This window comes from Phocoena phocoena, chromosome 13 (assembly GCF_963924675.1).
Source record: "Phocoena phocoena chromosome 13, mPhoPho1.1, whole genome shotgun sequence".
In the NCBI taxonomy this organism is placed as follows: Eukaryota; Metazoa; Chordata; class Mammalia; order Artiodactyla; family Phocoenidae; genus Phocoena; species Phocoena phocoena.
This window is the reverse complement of record NC_089231.1, coordinates 86,242,722-86,266,344: the sequence shown is the minus strand read 5'-3', so window position 1 is coordinate 86,266,344 and position 23,623 is coordinate 86,242,722.

The following is a 23,623-nucleotide window of genomic DNA, read 5'->3' as shown; positions in this document are numbered from 1 at the left end:
ATTTATCTTAGAACTGGGAGGTGCAATCTCTGCGTTATAAGATAAATAAGTATTGGGGGTGTACTTGACCAACTTCACCCAATTCCCCCTCCCCCACCCCTCCTTCTGGTAACCACAATTCTGATCTCTTTTTCTATGAGCGAGTTTGTTTTTGTCCCCCTCCCCGACCCCTCCTTCTGGTAACCACAATTCTGATCTCTTTTTCTATGAGCGAGTTTGTTTTTGAAGTATAATTGACTTACAGTACTATGTTAGTTCCTATTACACACCTAGTGATTCTATATTTCTGTACATTTCAAAGGATCACCATGATTAAGTCTAGTGACATTAAATATGTCACCATACGAAGATATTACACAGTTATTGACCATATTCCCCACACAGTACATTTCATCACCGTAACTCACTTATTTTGCACCTGGAAGTTTGTACCTCCTACTCTCCCTCACCTATGTCCCTCCCCCCACCACACCTCTCCTCTCTTGAACAAGCACTTGCTTGTTCTCTGTATCTATAACTCTGTTTCTGTTTGGTTATGTTTGTTCATTTGCTTTGTTTTTTAGATTCCGCATGTAAGTGATATCATACAGTATTTGTCTTTCTCTCTCTGACTTACTTCACTTAGCATAATGCCCTCTAGGTCCATCCATGTTGCCACAAATGGCAAGATTATATATAATACAATATATTATATATATATATATAATTATGTATATATATATATACCACATCTTCTTTATCCACTCATCTATTGATGGGCACTTAGGTTGCCCATCTTGGCAATTGTAAATAATGCTGCAATTAACATAGGGGTGTATATATCTTTTCTAATTAGTGTTTTTTTTTTAACCTTCAGATAAATACCCAGGAGTGGGATTGCTGGATCATATGATAGTTCTATTTTTAATTTTTTGAGGAACCTCCATACTGTTTTCCGCAGTGGCTGCACCAATTTACATTCCCATCAACAGTGCACAAGGGCTCCCTTTTCTCCACACCCTCACCAACACTTTTGCCATCTTTTGGTGATGACTATTCTGACAGGTGTGAGGTGATATCTCATTTTACTCTGGATTTGCGTTTCTCTGATGATTAGTGACGTTGAGCATCTTTTCACTCACCTGTTGGCCACCTGTATGTCTTCTTTGGAAAAATGTCTGTTCCAATCCTCTGTCCATTTCTAAAATTCTTTTTTTTTTTTTTTTTGCTGTTGAGTTGTATGAATTCTTTGTATGGGTTTGCTCTATTTTCACTCCTGCCTTCAACCTTTCTCATCAGAATGCAGAGGAGCATCTGTACAAAAGATCCTGCAGGTGCGTGCGAATTCCCCCATATCCAGGGCAGTTAGAGGTTCCATAACTTCACAGTAGCCCACTCCCAGCTTTGAGCAATTTGTTAAAATTGCTGTTACCCAGTTCAGGTAGCCATCCCTCCCCCTGGAGCTCTGCTACAATAGAAACAGATCATGCCATCCAATTGTCCTTAGCTGAAGGGCTGACCCTGAGCGGACTTTAGGACGTATAACTACCCAACAATATCAGTTCTCTGATAGGTTAGACAAAAGTCGTGACTTTTTGGTGTGGTTGACCTTTTTCATGGCTAAGTTGAAAGCAGTGCTCTTTCCAGTGAGGCAAAACCTCTTTCATGCTTTGAAAGGAATTAAACAGATGAGTGAAGTAAGAGCCCCAGCAAGGGTGAATATAAATTGTTGGAAACTAATTGTAGCCAGGTAAACAGTCATTTTCGATTAGACTTAAATGCAACAGCAAGGAAGGTACATAGTAAATATGTCATTGCTGTTTGACAAGCCTACAGTTTTCTCCTTTCCAAATTAATGAAAAGCCTCTCTCCTTTAGAAAAAAAAAATGCTTTAAAATATTTTTGAAATTTAAAGCATTTCAATTAGGTATCAAATTTTAGAAAGAAATTGAAAATGAAAATTAGAAAATAAAAACAAAATTAAAATGATTAAAATCCTGCCTCCCAAAGGGGAAAATCTATTAGTAATTGGCAAATCTTCCCGTTCAGTAGTAAATGGTTATCTAGGATTTTATGAACGTGGATGTTGGCTTCAGTTTCTAAATAATTTGGTTTCAAATGGCATTTCCAAAATAATGGCATGCATACAAAAAGGTACACTTTCAGGCAAAATGTCACATGGGAAAATTAAAAAGTCAGACATTTCTTGGACTTATTGCTGATGAGTACTGGACCTGAGTTTACAGGATAGATATCTATATATACATATATGTGTATGTGTATAACATGACTACAGCAGGTTTGCTATTCCTTATGTACCCGCATGAAATCATATCCAGTTTTAAAACTTGTAGCTCTCTGAACCTGTATCCCTCTTAACCCAGCTCTATTATAAGTCATACTGTAGTTTTCACAAGCCAGTCTAAGACCTTTGGGGCTTGTTTTTTTTTTTTATCATTCTTTATTTTTTATTAAAGTATAGTTGATTTACAATGTTTCTAGTGGAGAGCAAAGTGAATACATATATATATATATATATATATATATATTCGCTTTGCTTTTTCAGATTCTTTTCCATTACAGGTTATTACAAGACACTGAATATACTTCCCTGTGCTATACAGTTGGTCCTTGTTGTTTACCTTGTTGATATATAGCAGTGTGTATCTGTTAAACCTACATTCCCAATTTGTCTCTCCTCCCCCCTGCTTTTCCCCTTTGGTAACTGTACATTTGTTTTCAATCCAAGACCCTTTGAACCCGTCCTCCTATTTAAAATCAATAACTAATTACCCAATGGCTTCTCTAGCTCCTCGTGGCCTGGGGAGTGGATTTTGCCATTTGAAACGGGGCTGCTGTTTTGACTTCAAAGTCAGTCACAGATGCTCACGTGCTGCTGGTCAGATGTTGCAGGAGCCAAGTGGGCTGGATTCAGGAGATTTAAATAAATGCCTCAGCAACAAAGATGGCCAAGCGACTTTTCTTTCTTACGAAGGAGTTACTTCATTGCGCACACAAAATCATTTCCCTCGGAAATAAGGCAAGCAGGTGGCTGCGATTTATATCAATTAAGTTGTGACCTTGTCTCTGTAATTTGCATTTGTTCTTTCTTAATGATAGCTTTTTATCAAAACTGCTGATGGATAAGCACTTATAAGATTTGATTTTTCTATGTCTGTCTTCGTTTTTGCACTACTTAGAAAAGTTTTAATAAGAAATATAACCACGCTCCAATTGAAACTTAATGAATGAAAGACTGATGCATTTTCTCTTGATTAAAAAAATTGCAGAGCCAAGTAGAGCACTTTTGGAAATGATGAATATGGAAATTATGATTCTGCATGTTGGTCTTGAAAAGTTTCGTCTGAGTGATCATTACAAATCAATTTATTTTTCTTGAAAAAAATTTCCAAACTTGAAATAGAGCGTAAGGCAAGTTAGATAGCAGCTAATGCAAGGAGTTAACGCAAAACTGGATGAGCTGATGAGGGACTAGTTACAAATAATGATGTGAGTTGTTTTTGTTAGGAACTAATTTTCCATGATTTTATTTTATTCTATTTTTCCTGCTGTAGTTATATTGATGTGTCCCAGTACCCTGGGCAACAACTTGGTTTGTGGAAGTCATTAAGGCAACAGGAGGATGGAATGAGAAGCTTGATTTGCAGTTTTGTAGGCATCTGGGATTCATATCGCCCTCCTCTGAGCCATGCAACGCTCCATTTTGCATCTAACAGTTTCGCAGTTTTCAATTTCAGTCAACTCCACCATTAGCATCATCGCCATCGACACGACTTCTTTTTCCTCAAGTCCGCCTAAATCTTCAAAAACCACCAGACAAACAAAGGTAGCCTGACTCTATCGCTAATACAATTCCCGAAAACATTTTAACAACTGTATATACATGTATACACGTAGGTACTTACACACATATAATATGCACGTATATATACAAACATATACCTATATGCACATGTAATATTCATATTTTAAGTATATAATACATGTTATAAATAGACACTCAATAATATGCATACACAACATATCTTTGTACTTTCTTTGAAAGTTCTAAGACTTACGTTCATCCACTCAGACCACAAATATTTCCTGGGGACTATCTGTCTGCTGGCCACATTGTCACATGGTGTGAGGTGTTATAAAAGAGGCAAAAGCCCATCCCTTATGTCACTTGCAGTCACTGACAATTTAGTGCAATTGGATTTTGAGGGGCAAGTGAGGACCACGAAGCAGATAATGAGCGGGTTCCGATGGGAAGGGGGGGAAGAATTACTAATGAGAGCAGTAAATAATAGTGACAGATGGTGACAGTGATTGTGTTTATAGTGATGATGTCATTCATGAGGAAGACTGTTTAGCAGAGAGCTCTGCGTGCCTCCCCCAAACACATGGGATAGGTATGCTTTCTGCCCTAGTGATGTCTGGCTTGACCGTACGTTTACTTTGGCCAGTGCAACGTGGACAGGAGTGGTAGGGTGCCAGTTAAAAAGTATGCCAAGTTTCTGCCAGTCCTGCTTTTAAAAAATGTCATTGACAACAGAGCTTTTCATCATATTTTGATGGGCAGAAAACTGCTGACTTTAAGGCACAGTTTAGGTCGAATGTATTTGCTTATTGTCAGTGATGAACAGGAAAGACCCACAGTAGTGTATCATTAAAAAAATGTTTGCATGGGGCTTCCCTGGTGGTGCAGTGGTTGAGAGTCCGCCTGCCGATGCAGGGGACGCGGGTTCGTGCCCCGGTCCGGGAAGATCCCACACGCCGCGGAGCGGCTGGACCCGTGAGCCATGGCCGCTGAACCTGTGCATCCGGAGCCTGTGCTCCGCAACGGGAGAGGCCACAACAGTGAGAGGCCCGCGTACCGCAAAAAAAAAAAAAATGTTTGCATGTAAAGAAAATCGCTGGTCCACATATTGATTCCACATTTTCAAAATAAAGCCATCCCCTGGTACTGAAATTTGCAAGGTTCAATGTAAAACAGTGAATAGAGTTCATGTATAAGCAGATAGAATAAGAACAGTTTCCCTTTATTTCAGTGTTTCACAGTTTCGTTCAGTGTTCATTCCCTGGTGCCCTGTATACTGTCTGGTACAGAGTAAATTGTTAACAAGTATTTCTCAGTAAAAGAATCAAGTTCAGAAACAGCACTCAGTATTTGATCAATTTGTTCATTCGACAAGTATATATTTGTTGAGTAAATAAGCAAAGCTTAGAACTATTCACAGGTACCATTTCCGGTGTCCTTCTGAGAACACAGCTGGTCATCTGATTGCCCTCTTTTGCAAGGAGGCGGGACCACATGAATTGTCTGAGCTGATGGGAAATGGAAGCACTTTCTTGCTTGGTCTTGACTCTCCACCTCACTTATCTGCCTCCATGATTATGAAATCTTGTTTTTTTTTTTAATTTATTGAAGTCTAGTTGATTTACAATGTTGTGTTCATTTCTACTGTGTAGCAAAGTGTCTCAGTTATACATATATATACATTCTCTTTCATGTCCTTTTCCATGATGGTTCATCACAGGATATTGAATATAGTTCCTTGTGCTCTACAGTAGGGCCTTGCTGTTTATCTACTCTATATATAATAGTTTGCATCTGCTAATCCCAAACTCCTAATCCATCCGTCCCCACCCCCTTCTCCCTTGGCAGCTACCAGTCTGTTCTCTATGTCCCTGAGTCTGTTTCTGTTTCATAGATAAGTTCATTTGTGTCATATCTTAGATGTCACATATAGCGATATCATTTCCTCTTTCTTTTTTAAAAAACTTTCATTGGAGTATAATTGATTTACAATGTTGTGGTAGTTTCAGGTGTACAGCAAAGTGAATCAATTAAACATATGCATATATGCACTCTTTTGTAGATTTTTTTCCCATATAGGTCATTACAGAGTATTGAGTAGAGTTCCCTGTGCTCTACAGTAGGTCATTATTTGTTATCTGTTTTATATATAGTAGTGTGTATACGTCAGTCCTAATCTCCCAATTTATCCCTGGCCCCCTTTCTACCCTGGTAAACATAAGTTTGTTTTCTGTGTCTGTGAATCTGTTTCTGTTTTGTAAATAAATTCATTTGTGTTAATTTTTTAAATTCCACATATAAGTGATATCATATAATATTTATCTTTGTCTGACTTACTTCACTCATTATGATAATCTCTAGTCCATCCATGTTGCTGCAAATGGCATTATTTCATTCTTTTTTATGGCTGAGTAGTATTCCGTTGTATATATGAACCACATCGTCTTTATCCATTCATCTGTCGATGGACACTTAGGTTGCTTCCATGTCTTGGCTATAAATAGTGTTGCTATGAATATAGGGGTGCATGTATCTTTTCAAATTATAGTTTTGTTCAGATATCTGCCCAGGAGTGGGATTGCTGGATCATATGGCAACTCTATTTTTGTGAAATCTTGTTTTTTAATTAAGCCTTCACCATCCTGGGTCCATGAGCAACTACAGAGACAGAACCTCTCACCCCATTGATCCATGTTAGTCATTCAACACATTGGATAAGTATTCTTTTGTTGTTATAAGCTGGTGAGATTTTGATTTGGGGGGCACAGTCTGGTTCACCCTGACTGATAGGGGCTCTTCTCTCTGCTAAACGTTATATTAGATGCAATAAACAAGACGGGCTCCACCCTAAAGATGTTAACACCCAATTAAAATGCCTAGTAGAAAGTGAGCAAGAAACGGTACAGTTGGCAGATGGATGTAGTTGATGTCAATCTACCTGTGTATGTATGTATGTGTATATATACACACACACGCACACACACACACACACATACATCTACTTTATATATGTATATAAAGTAAAGCTTTTATATATATATATATATATATATATATATATATATATATATATCTACTTTATATTTATAAAGAGAGTTGAAGTTTTCCGTTTTCTCTTCCCCGGCTGTGATCTTTTGCTGTAAGATACAACCACCATCCTGAATATGACATTTGTCATTCTCAGAAGCTTTCTCTTTAGCAATCTGGGTGGTCCTGGTCATGAGAGCTTAAAGCAGCACCTGCAGCTTGACTTAAGAGTATCCACGAAGGAGAGATTACAAATGTAGACTTACAATGACCAGAGTTCATGAATATTAATATTTCATAAGGAGTCAATCTCTTTCATTACATTTTACATCGGTTCTAATAAACCTTTTCCCATCAGCAGCCCTGACAAATTTAATAGACTTTAGAAATAATTAGCCAATACCAAACGTGTCATAAATTCACCCCAACTTTGGAAAGAGTCCCAGTAACTACTTTTATGCTGTATTCTTGCAAACAAGCCATAATTCACAATTAACTCTGGTTTAAAATGTGACAGCTATTTGATGCTGTCGAACGACGAGTTTTGCTTAAGTGCCAAAAACCAGTTAGATTCCCTATAATGATATATCTGAAGGATGCTAATTTCAGTGTCCTCTAGCCCATGGCAGGACTTCGCTAAGAATGATTCTAATGAAAGGTACTCTATGGGGGGGCGGGGGGAATCCAAGTTCAGAGAAACAGCTGAAATGTAAATCAGAGTCGCAGAAAGCTGCAGTTCTGTGATCGGTTGTACTGCTTTTTCTTCCATCAGAAATTTGGTAATGTCAACTCTGCAAAGTATTATATTCGCTTCACCTATTGTGTGCACCTCTTCAGTAAATGCAATGTGGTGAGTTATCCTTAAGATGCAGCCATGTCTTTTTTTCTTCTAATAGGAAAAAAAGCACCAATTAAGTTTTGACTTTCAATAAGCACACAGCATCTACATTAAAACGGTTCAATTCTATCTTCTTTACACTCTGAAAGATGACAAAATCTGCCACTATATTATTATTTGAGATTTTCTAGGGAATAAGACAAGAAATTAACTCGTATAAAGCTAAAGGGAAAGACAGATTTTGTCATGTTTTGTTTCTCATTTAAAGGTCAAGCTAGATTTTATTTTAGTAGATTTGTTCCTTTCATGAGATAGAAAACTAGCTCCTAAGCCAGTTTCAAGTTTTTCAGCATTTTTATCCAAATTTTAAAGCTTTAGATTGAAAAAAGCAAATATTCGAGTCGCCATTTTGAAATCCAACTATTCAACTTTAAATACAAGAAATATTTTGACATGTTAAAAGAAAATATTATTGAATCATAAAATCACTTTTCAGAAAAGACTTTTTGGAAAGAATTAATATATTGTTTCAAAATAAGGCAGCAGTGCATTTCTTGTGTTTTCTTACAGGTTCCAGGAAAAGTTTGTGTTTTCACAATAATGTTTTATTGAATGAAAGGGAAGTTGCAAAGATTTAGCTGGTAGAGCTAAAGGTACATAGTACAAGCCCAGTGAGAGTACTGAAAACAAACTGAGTTATTCTCTGGAAATGTGCACACCTTTGCTCCGAATTGTCTACTTTAGAACATTTTAGAAAGCACAGGAACACACGGAAACAACCCATTAGTCTTCACAGTGGTGATGTCATCACACATCACGTAGCCTCTAGAAAATTCCACTGTATTATTCTAAACATCTTTCTGATCTCACTATCTTCCTAAAGTGGTTTTCTGAGACCCTCAAGGGTTTCCCTAATCACATTTGGAGAAGTACTGTCCCAGCACGTGCTGTTTAGAGGGTTTGAATATTTAAAAATGCTTCCTTCCATTTATATGATTTCTGTCCATGTTTTGTCACATCCGATAACTTATTTGCTTCTCACGCTATTCCTGTATTCCTGTAAATATGTAAGGCAGAGATCATAAACCAATTTTTAGGTGTGAAAAGTGAGGTCCCAAAACTTGCCCCACTTTGCCTAGTAAGTCTCTCTTCCAAGACAAAGCTCCCAAGTTTCAGAGTTCTCTTTGCAGCATTTATCACATCCAAGATAGATGCCACATGTGTGCACATGACGTCAGAATCCCAAAATCAGAACAGAGGTATCACAGGAAGAGCCCCCTAAAGCACACATAGAAATGCAAACAGAAAAGTTAGACATGAGTTCTCTTTTTACCTGACTTGAATAAACCCCTCATTCCTTTTCTAACTTCTCTCAGAGCTAATTCACAGTCTCTCAAATTGTTAAATTTTTCAAGTGGTAAAATATTTCAAAATTTTCCTAGTCTGTCATTCCTACCCCTGTAGCCCAAAGCATCACCTACCCATGAAACACTTGCCCCTTCCTACCACTTTTTCTAGCAAATATGCGAACAAGTCCTGCGAAATTATTCCCATCTTAGCTTATGCCTTTCTGGTGTCTTAGAAATGTCAGCCTACAGAGAATGAGATGCCTGGGAAAGATAATTTAAATAACCTACTTCCATATCTGTTGTCTGCCAGCTTTATTCTCAAAGAATAAAAAAACCAAACAGAAAGCAAACATGTAATCCATAACCCAAGGCAAATGCATTTCCTTTGACAAGAAATGGTTTAGAAAACTATAATTTATGAGACAATATTTTAAAAATGATAACACTGAATTATTTGACATTTACCATTTTTGAAGTGAATTTCTCATGGGGTAAGACAAATATAACATATTTAGGGGAACTATCTTAGCAATAGCAATTGTTAGTAAAGCTCGTTATCAAATAAACTATATTAAGATGCTTACTGTACATTTTTAAAGGGACAAATAACTTTGTAGAAGGCATGGAGTTGGGGTCGTCTTCAGTCTAATAGAACTTTAAGACGACTTCTGAAATTGAAAAATTAAATTGAACAAAGTAGATAAGTATAATTGGATTGGACAAAACGATGGAAAGATAATCTTCCTTTTAACAATAAGAATCATCATCACGTTACATCATTGCATTCAAGGTGAGACATCTCCGTTAGTGATATGAAAGGAAAATTCTCCAATAGAATGGAAAGGGTTGGCAAAAGAACCTATCAACTGTCCCTCCATCGTGTGAGCTCTCCATGTTTTCTGTAGTAGAATTGATGCACAGGGTAGAAAAGAAAAAAATGCCAGACCTTGGATTAACTTGCAAAAAAAATCTGCAAGCAGTAACATCTGGGCCAGTAAATTACCCAAACAAAATAAGCGGCTTTGTTGGTGTGGAGAGATTTAAATGGAATTAAACAGCTGTAAATAAGCCAGGAGGGCACTCAGAGAGTTTGGAGAAGTGCAAGGGAATTAAAGTCAAGTGGAGTAGGAAACAGATGCGAGAGGGAATGAGTGTCCAGACCTCTTGGAGGATCGCTCCCCCAGTCAAGTTCCTGACTGGGGATCTCTCACAGGTGAATCATTACAGACTTTTCTAGAACCACTTGGATGGAGAGGAGGAAGGAGAATTCCCCAGAAGTGGGCAAGGATATTTGGATAAAAATAAATACATAAAATAATAATAACGATGATAATGTTAGGAGAATTTGTGACGAGAAAACACACTTCCCAATGGCATAACCAAAAACTGAGATTTTTCAAAAACCCCTTAGAAGCCAATATCGACCCACCAGGTTTGTGTTTAAACTCCTAAACTGTGAGCAAAGTAAAGCCACTTGGACTCTCAGAACTATTTATCCTTACTTTGCACACAACTACAGTGGAATTGGTTATCTGTGAGAGGAATCTTAAAGGGCTCTCAGTATAGCCTAGCTATGTGATAGGTCCTAGATGAGCAAGAGAAAAGAGATCCTTCTTTTTTGGAACTTGTAGAAAAGAAATATTCTCAGGCCAAAGTCGTTTACAAGAAGCAAATTTGCATGGGCCGAACTTTTAAGAAAGCATGTTAAAAGCAATGAAAAATGACAGCACGTGGTGGTAAGACTGGGAGGTGAAACTATAAAAATCCAAGAGAAGAATCTATAAGGCTTGTTTGTCCTAGACAATGGAATAAAGGAACAAGCAGGATTAGAGAATTAGCTCCAGAGATAATCGCTGCATCCAAGCGATTATCCAGATTGCCAGTGTGTATAGTGATGACTCTCAGTGACACACGCACACAGTCACATAGACGCACACAAACATCATCCCATAGTCATAACATTCTGCTTAAAGAGCATGAAAGGAGAACACATTTTGGAAGGATACCCGTGAAAGTGATTGAAATAAAGTTTGGTTGCTTATAGAGTGCATGAATCCCTGAGGTTTAATGAATTATGTGTTTTTAATAATGATGGATGCATGGGTTGTCCTGCCTTTAATTTGACCTCTGTTTTGCTCTCTTGGCTGCTATGACATTCCACATATGGCATTCCTGTCTGACTCAGGTGTACAAAGATATCGAATAGAGCTCACCATGCAGGCTGGTGGGCATGTCAGAAATAAGATCCAGAGGGGAGTTTGACAGGAGGGCTAATACATGAAATCAACTTCACTGTTAGGGTGGATTTAGGAAATAAAATTGCAAATCCCTGGGCAGGATACAGTGCCATCAATGCCAAGAAACCGTAATCCAGCCATTGATTCCTGGCTCCATCACACAAGGTCTGCCTTGATGTTCCCTAGGCTCTCCTAGGACCAGAGGAAATGCATTTGGAAGGATGGCATGAAAGGGCTACTGTCTTCTCAGAACATACTTTTAGATGTAAAATGAATTCTGGTAACTGAAGGATGCATTTACAGAAATAAACTTCCAAAAAAGAGTGAATTGGACATTTTATTATGAGTCTATGGTAGAGAGATGCCATTTGGAACCTGAAGATGCTAGTAATTCCCACCTCTGCAAATTACAAAATACGTCTAGTTCTCTATATCATTTATTGATGCTCCTAAAATCAAGAAAGGTGAGCTGAGTTAGCTACTCTCTTCATGAGACTCTTAAAAATCCATATGAAGAGAACATTTTCCCATCCCAGTGTGAGGATAAATGCTCAGATGTTTAACAGCTCAGATGCTTCCTGCCCAGGTTCCCTCTGGTTCTGAGGATTGCTGTCCTTAGCCCAACGCCTTCAGGTAGATGAAATTAGTCTCCTATGTGTGGGATTTCATCAGCTTCTCTTAACTCCTTTTTAATTAGGGAGGTATATAGCAATCACTGTAAAATTAAAATAGAGATTTGACTTCCTAGTAAATTATAAAATGTGACTCCTAAGACAGTAAAGGAAAGAAAGGCTTTAGGGAAAGGATAAAGTTGATGGAGGAAAACAAAGTGTGGCTAAGAATTTCAAATACTGGATACAAAATTAAAATCATGGCTGATTCATAAAACACAAGAATGAGTTAATTTGAGCTAATTGAGTAGTTTTTCCTTTGGTCATTTCTTTTTTCTCTCTCTTTGTTCATTAAAAAAAATACTAAGGTGTATGTGAAGAAAGAGAAAGAGAAAAGGGGGTGGGGGAGGGAGAGGAAGGAAAGAAGGAAGGAAGAAAGGAAGGGAGGAAGAAATGGAGGAAGGAAAGAAAGAAGGTTGGAAAGAAGGAAGAACCTTCCCTATGACATTGCACTCATAGGGGATTGTGCTCGGCCCCGGGCGTCCCCGGGAGTCCCGACCAGCAGGACAAATCCTTGTGAGTCCGAGGAGGAACCTGTAGGGGTTGAAAAGAGAAGAAGGGGCAGGAGACGCGAAAGAATGGAGGCAAGACAAAATCCTGATCAAGCCTCAAACTTTTATTGTTGCAGTAGCTGTATTTATACAGTACAGAGAAAGGGGGGCGGGATCCAGAATAAGGGAAGTATTTGGCAAATTATCATTGGTGCTGCGTGCGCGGGCTTTCGTTTTAGGCGCGGGCTTTTATTTCATTAAGTAGGAAGAGAAGCAGGATGTCGGCCATCTTCTAATGGCGAAAACTTCTTGGCTCCCAACAGGGGATTTTGCCAATAAAAAGCATATGTCTTTAATCGTTTAGTATGAATCTTGCAAATCATAATAAAATGTCTTTATCCTGTAGAGAATGTATCACTTTCTTTGAAGCTAGTGACAGCTAATAGGATGAAAATAGTAATAGAGAGAAAAATGTGAACAGAGTCAAGTATACAGACATTATTTTAATTTACAAGCTACAGTGGTGCTTTCATTCACTGGGTGAGCTGAATATCAAAAACATTCTCTTATTTCCCTGTTGGGTTGGTGGTATATAGAAAATGAAAACGTTACTTATTCTTTGCAAGCTCATTAATCATGGTGTAGCATTAACATGATAAGACTTAGGGATTAGGTCTAGTTATATCATTACTTGGCATAAGATCCATTCAAGAAATATATCTTTAGAATGAAAATGTGCATTATGAATACATTTCGACCTTTTGCCTGTGCTCCACAGGACTTCAGGGAGTAAAGTTATGGAGGTACCTCGATTAAAATGGATTTTTTAGGGGTTCAGAGCATTGAAGGGCACAAGGAATTATGAATCAAGCAAGTGTAGGCAGGAAAAATATGTTAATATGTTTTTACATTCTTGCTCTTTTTCTCCCTCCCGCTCCATAAAAGCTTGTTTTACAAACAAATTGTACCTACTAGGAGAAAAAAAATGGATTTTGTCATCATGAACCCTCAGTGCTTAATTTTTATGTTTTTTATTGGCACTAAAAGCTAAGAATGTGCCATAATGGAATAATCAAGAAATTGATAGTAATCATAGGGGGCAGAAAATACATTAAAAGTTGCATTGTGCAGACCATCATGATGTGGTCTGTACAATATTAAATTATTCAGATAAAAGTGCTTAATACTCAGTGAATCAGCTTTCAGTAAAACGTGAAAGTTAACAGTTTTTTTACTCCCACACCTTCCCAAACACCACTAGAATAAGAGTATTGGTTTCACCTTTAAGGCATAAATCCAAGAGACAAATGGAAAGGGAGAAGATGTAACAGAAAAAACAGCAGCAATTATTGAAAGTTGATGATAGGAAGAAAGCAGAATCCTATCCTAATGGGGAAAGAGAAGGGAGCCACGCAGAAATCTAATTTATTCCACAGAGCTCTACCTCCTTCCAAGTCCCATGCATCTGGATACTTGCCCCTCCCTGATGCTGGGATTTTCGCTGCAGACAGTCAAATAGAGTCTTGGGCACAGTGAGCATCCCATAGGGGACACAAGCTTGGGCATCTGCTTGTGGAGTCACCCGGGTGGAGTCACAAAAGGTGTACTTAATTCCTCCAGCAACATGTAACAATACAACTGAAATGTCTGCCAGGGAAGCTCATTGGTGACTCATTGCCCAGGTGTTTTTATCGGGGAGCTGATCATGTAGGCATCCTCTGCTTTGCACATACCAAAATCCCAGACTCCCTTAAGGAAGGCAGGTCGTCAGCATGAACTATATTGTCTACATAAATCATTTTGACACAGTGAGCCATTCTTATCAGGGAATGGGGGGAACCCTCCTGAAATCCAACTTTCAACATACCAGCCAAGGACTAACCTTGTAAACTGGCCTTTCAAAGGACAGCGCTCTCAGGACCACGATATTATTTTTTACTTCACCCAAGATATGTTCAAGCTCAGGGAGGAAAAGTAACTTTCATTTCCACTAGACATCGTGGCTGGAGGAGTGTGAGCCTGGGACTTTAGGCAGCCCATATTGCCTTTACTAAAAAGTGTATCTCTCCTTGGAATTGACACAACAGAAGAAAATATTGAGAGATGGAAAAAGAGAAACCACATTCTACTAAGCCACTAGATACAGCCATACCTGCACCTCAAAGCTTCCCTGGATGCCTGTCTTGAAAGCCTATATATTCCCTTGTTTTGTCTAGACCAAATGAATTTCTTTTCACTTGCAAATGAGACATAATTTATTTATCCCATCGAGTCAGGACCTATTAGAATTAATCATGGGATACTGTTTTCTTAGAAAACAGGAGAAGACATTGAAGAAAGGTTTGAAGGAAAGGAAGGAGGAATAAGATGAGTGGTAGAGATGAGAGTGAGAATAAAGCTTAAGTTTTAGCTGAATAGACGATCTGACAACCAGGAGGGTTTAAAGAGGAAGCCTGAAATTCTCTATAGAAATCTTATTCTTCTGCCCCAAAAGATGCCACCCATTAAATAAAATAATGCACAGTCAAATACATTAATATATCTGAAACTAAAACACCACCCTCAAAGCATCGCTATTATGAAAAAGTAAATTTTAATTGGATTATGAATAATACAAAGCAGTAGGTTTTGGTAAAGAAACTTGTTCTAGGCTGATACCCTAGGGAAATAATTTCTAAAAACAATACTGAATTAGATTTCATGCTTCAGGAGAACCCTTAATCAAAGTCTCTTATTGAATCTGAGATGGTGGATATTTATAACCTTAATACAAATGACCTATTCATTGGACATTGGTCCTGGATTTTTTTTTAATTTATTTATTTTAATTATTTTAGTTTTGGCTGCATTGGGTCTTCGTTGCTATGTGCGGGCTTCCTCTAGTTGCGGCGAGTGGAGACTACTCTTCGTTGCGGTGCCCGGGCTTCTCATTGCAGTGGCTTCTCTTGTTGCGGAGCACGGGCTCCAGGCACGTGGGCTTCAGTAGTTGTGGTGCGCGGGCTCAGCAGTTGTGGCTCGCGGGGTCTAGAGTGCAGGCTCAGTAGTTGTGGTGCACGGGCTTAGTTGCTCCCCAGCATGTGGGATCTTCCCAGACCAGGGCTCAAACCCATGTCCCTTGCATTGGTAGGCAGATTCTTAACCACTGTGCCACCAGGAAAGCCCCCCTCCCTTTTTTTTTGGTCTTGCCACACAAGAGAAAAAGAGAGAAGAGTTATGGGTCTGGATTTCAACAAAACTTCTTTTAGGAAAGAAATCAAATGGTTAAGTCATCCCTTGCTTTTGAGTGAGCCAACTTTTAGAAGTGCAGACGTGGAAAAGAGATGAATGAAGCTTCTATGTCCTAAAGTTAAGAAGCATTTAGACTCCTTTTAAAGGTTAGAATAGAATTTTGATATCGCAGGAATAATTCTGTAATTACAAGTAGAGAAAAACCTGAATTACTAGTTATTCGCTGTCAGTCTGTGGCAGGTGTCACAAAGTCAGGAGAGAGAACAGTGAATGGAATTGCGTGAGGGTGACCCTGAGAGGGTGAATGGGAAATTTAATGTATTACAAGGCACTTGCTACTCACCTCCCATCATTAGATGACCCTGATAGCGCCAAACTTTCCAGAGTACTAGAAATCCATATTATATATCAAATCTCTGGACTTTAAAAAATTTGTAACTAATTCAACATTGTACTGACTGAAGAGAACACCTCTGAGGTCCAACCTGCTTCTGAGAGGTTGCAAAATTTATTTTAGGGCATATTTGGTACTAATGTGACTCCAAATAAGATGCCAGTTGGGACATTGAGGTCACATAGGATTATTCAGTTATTGGGGACTGTATGATCTCACTGGATTCGATCAGTGAGGGTGGGTTTTTGCTTACTATAGCTCAGTGTGGGATGGTGGGCATTTCTGCTCCATGCAGTCACTCAGGGACCCAGGTTCCTTCCCTCTTGTGGCTCTGTCATATCTTAGGCTTCATCTTCCTTTGTAATCAACTGATGGAAGAATAAAGGGAAAGGGAAAGAATATGGAATAGCTCTATTACCCCAAAGGTGATATGATTTGTCATCACGCTATTACTTTAATTTCCATGTCATCAATTACTAGTGAATTTACATTTAAAAAATTAATTTTACTGGCCATGTGCCGTTCACCTTTCATGAGTTGCTTATACAATGTACTTTATAATCTGTATTCAGGTTTTCAAATGTGGACTTCATTTATTTTTTCTTTTGAACAATTGGAATAAACTAGCTTGATTGCCGTCAAATCCTCACAAACTGCTTTATGAGTTAAACTTGATCATCACCATCTGTTTTCACAGACGAGGGAAGTGGGGCTCAGATAGGTGACTGTCCTACCCAGATCGTGTAGCTGAATGGGGAGGAGAGGGGACTGGAGCCCAGGACCCTAAATCCAGTCTTTTCCACAGGATTTGATGTGTCTTTCCTTTCCTTCTCCATCTGCAATGCCCACCACAGAAGAGGGTAGGAGGGGGGAGAGGAAAACCAAGAACTCTTGATGGCTTTGTAGCGTGGGAGCAGGGAATGTGTGTGAAGACAGCAAAACGCCTCCAGAGAATTTGAGGGGTGTGTGATTTCAAATCTTGGTCCTATGGCATCATCATAGAAGTAACCCTCCCCTCAAAAAAACTTAGTTCTTAAACCAGAGGTTCTTAACGAGAGAGTGCTTTATCTCACAGGAGAATTTGGTAATGTCTGGAGAAATTTGGGTTGTTATAACTGAATGGAGAGTGTTTGTGGCATCCGGTGAGTAGAGGTTAGGGCTACTTGTTAGCATCCTATAGTGCACAGGGCAGCCCCTACCGCAGGAATCCTTCCCGAAAGCCAAACTTCTCAAGATTGAGAAACCCTGCTTTATACCAGATATGCACAACCCAGAGCCCTCTGAACATTAATATTTTTGTGCTTTGTATTAAACACATTTACGTAGCCTCAGGAAATTCTCCTTCAACTCAGCCATAAAAAAGAACAAAATAATGCCATTTGCAGCAACATGGATGGACCTAGAAACTGTCATACTAAGTGAAGTACATCAGACAGAAAGATATAGATCATAGGATATCGCTTATATGTGGAATCTAAAAAAAAAATGGTACAAATGAACTTATTTACAAAACAGAAGTAGAGTCAAAGATGTAGAAAACAATTTTATGGTTACCAGGAGAAAAGCGGGGGGAGGGATAAATGGGAGATTGGGCTTGACATATACATACTACTATATGTATAATAGATAACTAATAAGGACCTACTGTATAGCACAGAGAACTCTACTCAATACTCTGTAATGACCTAAATGGGAAAATAATCTAAAAAAGAGTGAATATATGTATATGTATAACTGATTCAGTTTGCTGTACAGCAGAAAGTAACACGACATTGTAAATCAACTATATGCCAGTAAAAATTTTTTAAAAATAAGAGCAAAATGAGGCTTGTGTCATCAAGAACTTTCATAACCAAGCACACACACACACCCCCTTCTACCTGCCCCAGTGATTAAGATCTTTGGGACCCCAATAATTCCCAAAGGACAAGAGCAATCCAATCGCCATAAAGCCATTTCGTGGAGGTCCATACTTCGGTCCATTGAAAATGACCAGGAATGAAACACAAATCTGAATGATGCTGATTCAGTTTCAGGAAGGGTAACAACTCACGTGATTGTGGGAATGTGCACCTGTGCCTGCAAGACATAGTCTCGCATTTTGAAATCTATCTGGGCAATAAGGGTCAGGAATCCATTCACTGAGCTCCATCTTCATTAAAGAAAATGGAAATAGGTTCTTTGAGACATTATTGACTATCGCACAAGAGATAATACATACATCTGCATCAGATGACACAATTTGACCACAAGAAAATGACTTGAAATTTTATTTCTTTTGCCAACATTTGGTAAATTATAGGCATTAAATACATGATTGATGAATAAAGGAATGAAGTGTCCCCTATATTTATTCTCAAGTATGACAAATATTTCCATTTTTAAAAAATGAAGCCAGATACCAGGATTTAGAGATGAAACTTTATGATTTGAAAATTATAATTAGGGCTTCCCTGGTGGCGCAGTGGTTGAGAGTCCGCCTGCTGAGGCAGGGGACACGGGTTCGTGCCCCGGCCTGGGAAGATCCCACATGCCGCGGACCGGCTGGGCCCGTGAGCCATGGCCGCTGAGCCTGCGCGTCCGGAGCCTGTGCTCCGCAACGGGAGAGGCCACAACAGTGAGAGGCCCGCGTACCGAAAAAAATATATATATATAATTAAATAAATTATTTAGCAATAATATGTTGCGTGGCTTAAAAAAACCCCAGATTCTTCTGATGGTCAAAGACAGAGTGACCCACCAGTATTAAGGCATGTGTATCTGCTATGTTTGTATTTATTTTCCTCAAAACAAAGGACTATTATACTTCACCACCATTAGTTGCAGAGAAGAGTCACTCTACTTAATTTAATCAGGAAAGGACTTATTAAGGAATACTAGGAGGCTCAAGAATGGTTCCAAGCAAGGGGAAACAAGACGAGGTTCTTGTTTAAGCTTCCGGCAACAACTTTCAGAGACACTCCGTAGAGCCAGAATGGCAAAGAAAGAACGAAGATGGGCCAAGCCGTGAGATGGGAGGGACCATGGGATAGGGGAGCCACCTTATTGGAGGAGCCATAAGATGGAGGGGACAATGGGATAGGGGGAGCCATCCTATTGGAGGGACCATGGGATCGGGGAGCCATCTTATTGGAGGAGCCATAAGATGGGAGAAACCATGGGATGGGAGGACCCTCCAAATAGGAGGGAGCCATCACAGCTATGACACTTGGAAAGCCACCACCACCATTGACCCAAGAAATCCGCCATGCCTGCATCACACCTGTCTCTCCTAATGTGCCTCTCATAACAGAATCTCACAGAAAATTGTCTAATTAACAAAGCCCGAGTCACATGCCCTCGCATTCTGGACAGTGAGGCTGGAAAATAGAGGGTTTTTTGTTTTTTTTTTTCTTTTTAGGAAGTTAGATTCACAATGAACGGCTCCATCAAAATGTGCAATGAATGTGTATCCTACGTGTCTACAATACCGGATTTTTTTCTTCCTTGGGTACACAGGTAAACTACATTTCACAGCCTCTATTGCAGTAAGTGGAGTATGTGACCTGGTTCTAGTTAGCTACATGTGAGCAGAATCCGTATGTGGCAGAATCCCTAGTAGCCTCCCAAATAATTATCTTACCACTCTCTTTCCTCATCCATTGGCCAAAGACAAGGAAGGCAGCTGATGTCTTTGAGATCAGAGAAGATGCTGTAGTCACAAGACGGCAGAAGCCTAGATCCCCAAGGGACCATATGGCGCAGAGCCCCTCACACCCCAGCAGCTAATTAGAGTCTAAATATGCTTCCTTGGGTTGACAATGAATTTATCTGTTACTGCTGCTAGATTGCTTTAATTAATACAGAGTACAATGATTTAATCTAGTAATACACAATTAAACCTCGAAAGAATTAGGATAAACTATGACAGCACTGAAAAGACAATCTCCATCATCCCGCAAGTTTAATCACTAAAGTTTCATAAAGTCGGTGGGGTTCGGTCTTTGTCTTAACGCCCTGTAACATTCATGATACTGTTCATACTGCAGTGGTGACAATCATCAGAAACGCAGATTACAGAATATAATATAACAAAGTCTTAAGCATTCAGTAACCCAACTGCCTCTAAAAGCTTCGTACAATTTCCATTGAGAAAATGCCATAAACTTCTTTTTTTTGCATGCTCTACTAGATATTATATTGTTTGCATATCTATAACATTTTATTGAAAAATAATAATTTTTTTCTTTATGGGTCATTTACTTTACTGTGTTAAACTAAGGAGTGAAACAAATGTCTAAGATGCCATTCACCCTAATATGTCACCCGATACAAATACGCACCTGAGCTGCAGTGGTTTGGTGAAGTAGGCGTGAATTCCAAAATGTGTCTCTCCTTAAGATTCAGAAAAGGTTCTTGGGATATCATGATTATTGACCTTTTCCCGTGATTGACATTCTAGTTCAATTGTTCTATTGTTCTCTAGATAATAATCACTCACCACCTTTTATTCATTAAAGAAATGTCACAGGAGGTTGCGAAGCTGTAAAATGTCACCCATGCGGATGATAATGACCTTTCCTGGAGTATAAACCTCTACAACAAAACCATTAAATCTGAATGTCCCTAAACTTTGATTCCTTGATCTATTTGTATTTGTGGTAAGGTTGATGCAAGGTGGCGAGCTGGATTTACAGTATGTTAATGGATATCTATCTTTGACATAGCTGAGTAGTTAACAGTCAAGTTCTGGATTTAGAGGGCTTGGATGTGACTTGGGGTTCCAACACTTGCTTACTTTGTGACCTTTATCAACTAATCACAGAACTGGTTCACACTCCAGAGGATGTAATATGGACCCACCCCCGTCTCTGGGAAGAGTGGCAAAGATTATGTGACTGTCTTTAATCTAACACGGAGTGTGAGAGCTAAATACCATCATTCCCCCCTTACTCCTCCGGGATGCCTTCATTCAGTGATCAACCTGAACAACTGTTCATTACAACCCTGTCCATGAAAATCCCATGAATAAACATCTCCTATCCTTCTCAAAATGTTTATTCTTTGCAAGTGATTTCCCCCTGACTGATCAGGAAGGAGAGCTGAAAATCACAATATTCTAATCTCAAGTGTGGCCAGGTCAAGAGACATTTGTTCTTATCTAAATAGATTTATACAAGGAACATCTTTTGGCTTCTAGAAACTCATTTTGGATAATGGCATCTAATGAATTTGATGAAATAATGAAGTCCCAGTTGCTGGCCATCCCAATCCATCTTCCCCCCTGGTTTAAGACCAATTTTTACTTTAAATCAGCTGAATGAAACTAATGAGAAACTTCCACATAGATAAAATTATACAATAGAAAATATGTTATGTCTGTGCTAAACAGTTCAAGAATAGAAAACCAATACCAGTCAGATACAGAGTGTGTATGTGTGCTTCTCCTGGGTGGACCCTAGATGGTCTGGTCTCTACTGGCTCACTCAGAATTTCTGGGGTTTTAGAATTCTTGATATTCTCTCTTTACCTACAATGGAAACCAATGTTTTTTCACCAGGCAATGATCAACATGTTAGATTTCTGACATACAAACATTGAGAAATTGACTTAGAATTAATGCCTTTTGGTGACAGCCACAGTGGAGATGGTCAGGGCCATGGAGAGAGTCCTTTTCATTGTATCTGGTACATACAATTTGGTGGTCATATCGCTGAGCATAAACATCCATTTAGACATCACGTTCTCACCTAGATGAGTGAAACTTTCAGCAAAGCTTGGTCCCTGTCGCTTCAGGGTACAGGGTGACTCTCTCAAGGTTCTCTGTGACCTGAGAAACCAAAGGCATATCCCAATGAATTAGAGCCCCGTAGCAAACAGTACAGGAGCCATAATGCTTGAGTGGGTTGAGTGTAGCCCCAATATCAAGGCTGGAATGTCAATCAACATGACTCCATTCTCACCTGGTCTCCATGGCTGGTTGAGGCAGATAACCCAAGGTCATCCTTGCATAGCACTGCCCCGGCCGTGGGACTAGGGTCGGCAAGTAACCCAAACTGGGTCACTCAGTGATTTCAATACTTTTCCTGTACTGAGGGAGGGACATTCGGGGCAATGTGGTTCAGTGGTGCCTGGAATTGAAGCAGTAAAATGGACCAAGGAGGCAGAGCTAAGAGAAGAACAGGGAAATTGAACCAAACCTCTGATCAAGCATCGCCTCTGGCAGCCTTTAGTTTTCCTCATCTGGAAAATGGGCATCATAATTATGTCAGTTAAAATAGGATGAATGAGTCAACAAACCACCACAGACTCTCAATGCAAGAAAGATTTACTTCTTTTTTTTTTTTTTTTTGCGGTACGCGGGCCTCTCACTGCTGTGGCCTCTCCCGTTGCGGAGCACAGGCTCCGGACACGCACGCTCAGCGACCATGGCTCACGGGCCCAGCCGCTCCGCGGCACGTGGGATCTTCCCGGACTGGGGCACGAACCCGCGTCCCCTGCATCGGCAGGCGTACTCTCAACCACTGCGCCACCAGGGAAGCCTGAAGATTCACTTCTTACTCGTGGTCCAGTGTGAATCGGCGAGGGGGTTCTACTCCATGCAGCCATTCAGGAGCCCAGACTCCTTCCATGTTTGGGCTCCTCTATCTCTTATGGGCTACTCAGAGCCCCCCACTGGGTCAGTTGTAGCTGGCCAATCAAAAGGGGAAGAGAGAGAACACGGTGGACTGAGCAGGAGGTTTTATAAATACAAAATGGAGGTGACGTCACTTGCACCTGGATTTCATCGGTCAGAAATCAGTCCTATGGCTTCTGAGAAATATTCTCTGGGTGTGGCCCGGGAGGAAAAGGGAAATGGTTTGGTGACCTTGAAACCAGCCGGAGCCACAATAATATTACCTGCCTCATGGGAGTAAGGGGTGAGAAGATTAAAAGGAGAGAAGGCAGGCCAGGGTTTCTTAACCACAGCACTATTGGCATTTGGGACCAGATAGTTCTTTACTGAGAGGGGATATGCTATGCGTTGTACCATATGTAACAGCATCCCTGGACTCTACCCACTTGATGCCAGAAGCATCTCTCCAGTTGTAACGACCACAACTGTCTCCACACTTCTGCAAATATCCCCTTGGGGGCAAACCTGACCTCAGTTGAGAACCACCTGTGAAGGTGACATGCTTAGTACTGTGCCCGGCATACAGCCTAATAGATACTGTTATAGTCCTTAAGTGTGAGAATTAGATTTGAAAATCTTTGTAGGAGGACTTATAATAAAAGACGATGTTTATCAGTATTAATTATTATGTTGTTGTTGTGGCTATTATAGATCCACTGTTGCTGTATTTACACCATGTCTGATTCAGAAACTTTTTATATAAACCACTTCCTGCAGGGTCAGGAAACCATAAGTAGCAAGAATAAACCCCTTTCTCCCTCCCTTCCTCCCTTCCTTCCTTCTTCCCTCTCTCTCTCTCTCCCTTGCTTTCTGAAATACTTTGATGCTAAGTAGTTTGATATTATTATTTTCTAGAGAGATTATTTAACACAGATAAAGAAATATTTCATTGCAATGAAGGCTCTTCCTGTATCGTAATGCCAGTTCTCTG